This window comes from Ovis canadensis, chromosome 14 (assembly GCF_042477335.2).
Source record: "Ovis canadensis isolate MfBH-ARS-UI-01 breed Bighorn chromosome 14, ARS-UI_OviCan_v2, whole genome shotgun sequence".
NCBI classification, from domain to species: Eukaryota; Metazoa; Chordata; class Mammalia; order Artiodactyla; family Bovidae; genus Ovis; species Ovis canadensis.
This window is the reverse complement of record NC_091258.1, coordinates 70,765,943-70,770,657: the sequence shown is the minus strand read 5'-3', so window position 1 is coordinate 70,770,657 and position 4,715 is coordinate 70,765,943. Positions and strand designations below refer to the sequence as shown.

Sequence of the window (4,715 nt, the reverse complement as noted above, 5' to 3'; positions counted from 1 at the left end):
GAAATGCTTTCTATTGTGTGGGCTTCCCTGATAGCCCAGTTGGTAAAGAATCCACCTCCCACTCCACTATTCTGGCCTGGAGAATTCCATGGACACAGTCCATGGGGTTGCAAAGAGTTGGAAACAACTGAGCGACTTTCACTTTTTCTAGTGTGCAATTTCTGATATTTATTTAGATTTAATTTTTATTAAATTTCTACATTTTCTTTATGTCATTCCTTATCTTCCTTAAATAAATGGTCTTGTATTTTCTGAAGTGTATGTTTAGGACAAACTTCTTCCATCACTTATTAGTAGGGTTTCTCTCCAGTACGTGCTCTCTGTCTAATAAGGTGAGAGCTCAGATTAAAGCCTTTGCCACTTCTCCAGTAGGAATTCTCTGATGTTGAGTAAGACGTGAGTGCCTGATGAAGGTTTTTCCACATTCTTTACATTTCTAAGGTTTCTCTACAGTATGAATTCTCTGATGGTGAGTAAGACGTGAGTGCTTTGAAGGCTTTTCCACATTCTTTACATTTCTAAGGTTTCTCTCCAGTATGAATTCTCTGATGGTAAGTTAGACCTGAGTGCTTGCTAAAGTCTTTGCCACAAACCTTACATTTATAAGGCCTCTCCCCAGTATGAATTCTCTGGTGTTGAGTAAGATTTGAGTACTGACTGAAGGCTTTTACACATTCTATGCATTTATAAGGCTTCTCTCCAGTATGAATTCGAAGATGTTGAGTAAGAGTTGAGTAGCGACTGAAGGCATTTCCGCATTCTTTACATTTATAAGGTTTCTCTCCAGTATGAATTCTCTGGTGATCAGTAAGACATGACTTCTGATTAAAGGCTTTGCCACACTCTGCACGTTTATAAGGCCTCTCCCAGTGTGAATGCGCTGATGTCGACTAAGGTTTGAGTAACACATAAATGCTTTTTCACATTCTTTACATTCATAAGGTTTCCTGCCAGTGTGGATTTGCTGATCTTGACTAATCTCTGAATTCTGACTAGAGGTGTTGCCACACTCTGTATATTTGAAAGGTTTCCATCCTGAATGAATTTTCCTGTGTCTGCTTAGACTGGATGAGTTAGTAAAGGCTTTCTCACATTTCATACACTTGTACTTTTCTGCGGATTCTGAAAACTCTGCTGTTGAGTGAGATTTGAAGACTGATTAGAGACATCACCATATTCACAATTGTAAATCTTCTCTTCAGTGTGTGCACTCTCATTTAGTGGAAAACCTGATGTTTGGTAAAAGATATTCCTCCATGTACTATTGTTAGAATCTTTGTCTGAAGATTGAGGTCCCTGATGTTTCATAGGGTGAGAGTCTTGTTCAGTTTTACACCCAGTTTCATTGCATGCATGGCTTCTCACTCCACCGTAAATATTCTTGTAATTATTGGGGGTAGAGCTCTTACTTAAGGCCTGTCTCGTGTTATTACATGTGAGAAGTTGTTCCGTATTAACCGTATCATGATGTGTATTGAACAGTGATGGTGGGATTAACTCTCTTCCATTAATATCAACATTACACATTTTGGAATGGAGAGAAACTGTCTGTTGGTAGAAGAATAATGATCCCTTGTTCACAGATCCCTCAAACTGATTATTTTGTGAATCTTCCCCATCATTTTTAATTTCTGGTTTTCAGACGTGCTTGAATGTATGTGTAATCGAAGCCTGTGTTCAGAGTGGTTTGCATGAGTATTTGCAGTAGAGACTGGATGACTTTCCAGATTTTCCACATTTCCCTTCAGAGAATGCGCATGTTTCAAAAACTGATTTAAGCCTTTGGATAAACAGATACACTTCTCTGCAGCTGTTGATAACTGAAATCGGTGTTTTCCACAGTTTGACTCACATTGCTCATTTCTTTTGGCAGTAATGTCCACATTGTGTGAAAGTGTCTTGGTTTCTTTCTGTCCATATAAACATATTCTCGGTCTTTCACATACCCCCATATATTCCTGGTCTTTCATTAAATGTTCATTTCCAAGGTAAGCTCTTTCAAATACTCCTAGGTTTGCTTTTTGGATTAAATATTCTAATCTTGGATTCTTTGACATCAAACCACGGGTGTTGTGAGAGGACACAGCTGAAAGATATGAAATGAAAGTTTTCTTATCTACTATTCCTATCTACTGGGGCTGGTGTGAGCTCAGCTGGGACAGAAGGGTAGCCTCATTCTCTGTGGGAAGAGAACACGGCAACAGTCTGTGGCAGCAGGACAGAGTGAGACTTGTACACAAGGTACTGATGCCAGCCCTGCCCACCCAGCCTGAGAGGGTATCTGCTGCTGCAGCCAAAGTCTGGGTGCTGAAATGTGGGGTCTGCATAGCATAGCCAGGCAGAGCACTGCTGTGGGCTGTGAGGAGACATCCTGAGGGGCCGGGGGTGAGGGATGAGCTCTATAACTAGAATGCTTATGGAGGAAACCTGACCACCAGAGAGTAGAGCGCCTTTGTTGACTGATGCCCAAAGGGAAGACCCACCATTGCAGCCCCTCTTCCCCTGTGCTGGCCCCTCCTCTCCTAGCACTAGGAAGGGCCACCACCCAGGTGGGCTCTACTGAGCTCCAGCCACAGCCTCCCCCCATGCAACTCCTCCACAATCAGCAGACTCCTGTGCTCTGGGGCAGCTTCTGGAGCAGACACCTGTGGGTTGCCCACACACATAGAAGCAACTGAAAGCTAAGCTGAGCCCCAGTTTTAAGGACAGAAAACTGAAGTCTCTCCTCACGTTGCACAAACCATGCTTTTATACCTGCAACTGGCTTTGTCAACTCAGCCCCTACAGAGCATCTGCATGGACAACCAGGGCTCCTCCAGTCCTGGGAGGTGTAGCTTTAGCAGCTGTAGACTTTGTGGGGATGTATACTAGGGGGAAGGGCCAGGCTAGAGTCTGAGCAGGTCCAGCTCCATGAATGCAATTCTGGGACCTGAGTTCACTGGATCTCTGCTGGTGTTCCAGTGAAAACAACATCTGAGGAGGCACATCTCTCTGCTTTCACAAACAGTTTATGTAAATCCCTAAAAGTGAAAGCTGCTGGCACCAGAGCAATGTGCCAGCATGCCCATGGTTGAAGGGGGCCAATGCAGTGCCAACATGCAGTCACATGAGGTTCACACAGTGCATGAGCACACGCCAAGGTGAACAATCCCAGAGGAGCAATGCTTAGTGGCTTCTCTCCCAGTGGGTGTCCTCCAATCCTACCTGCCTTCACTACAGATCAGAATCACACGAAGAAACACATCTGGGGGCTCTTCTCCACGAACCAGGAATCAGACTCCACCCCGAGAGACCAGTGACAACCATAGAGCCAAGGGGAAATTCCCCTCAATATTTTGGGGAGGCTCGGGTCACAATAACAGCAATCAAAGCCCAGATCAAGGGGATAAGGGTACAAGCCTGTGGACCAACCTCACTCGCTAGGGGGAAGACAACAGAGCAAGAGGAGCTAGGATCCTGCAGCCTGTAGAATAGACCACAAACCCAGAAAATTTGACAAAATGAGAGGACAACGAAGTATGATGTAGAGGAAGGAGCAAGACAAAAAGCTACAACAACCACTAAATGAAGAAGAGACAGGCAGTCTAATGATTACTCTTCCACTTAAGTCATCTTAAATGCTGATGCCATCAGGTGCCCTCTAATTCTTTAACCCACTTTTTATTTTAGCAAGTTCCATATGATGTTTCAATATAAAATCATAAATGATACTGACATAGGTCTAATCAGAAAGCAAGGACATGTAGGACAAAGTCTGGGGAAGTTGATAACAAGATTCATTAAATAAAGAAGCAGTTCTTGAGAAATTAAGAAATGAGACTTTCAAAGTATGGTGTGAACACTATCAATGCTCTGTGGAGATCGAATTGGGAAGGAAATCTTAAAAAGAGTAGATATCTATATGTAAAATGGATTCTTTTTGCAGTACAACATTGTAAATTAGTTATACTCCAATAAGAACGTTTTAAAAAGATTCTATATCTAAACATTATAATAGTGTGAAACCATTAAAAATATGGTAGAAAATGTTTTAAGCTCTTATGCCAATTTATTTGAAAATTTTTTGAGTTAATTGAATATATTTAAGTCTTTTCAGTTCAACTCAGTTCAGTTAAGCCTTTTAGCATTGAGGAATTGGGGCAGATACACTTAACATTTCATATGAGTTCATATGAAGAAAACAGAAACCTTGATTTAATCCTGAGATTGGCATTCTTTCTCTTTAGGGAGGTTTTGGTTTATACAGTGAAGAAATTACTTGAATTTAACATTTATAAGATCATATTTGTAGCTTCCAGTGTTTTAGAAATTATAAGTCAGAAACAAACAAACAAACAAACTCTGTCCCCAGTATTCCTAGAACTTTGGCAGTATGTCCTCAATTCTGCTCACACACTGTCATCTAGAGGTAGAAGCTTTAATAGGAGCATCTTAGAGTTTTTCAGAAATGTTCAGTTTTCCGAGGGGCCCCCTGCCCCCACGAAATGGAATAGTAATCGATTCATGCAGGTTGTCACAGGCCAAGAGAAGGGTTTCAGTTCTCACTGTGATTGAGAAAAGTAATCACTGGAGATGAATTCAGGAATGATTTAAAGGGACAGAATGGGGCAGGTGATATCCGCCTATGACAGCAACAGAAAGAAACCCAGACTTCTCTAAAACCATTTCCACTGAAGCAGATCTTCCCAAACCGCACGCAAAGGATGAATTCCTCA

At 41.9% G+C, this 4,715-nt stretch overlaps 1 pseudogene; it reads right to left on the bottom strand.

The window, feature by feature from the left end:
• Window positions 1-201: 201 nt before the first annotated feature.
• On the bottom strand, window positions 202-1,527 carry LOC138419587 (zinc finger protein 420-like; annotated as a pseudogene).
• Window positions 1,528-4,715: the final 3,188 nt, after the last annotated feature.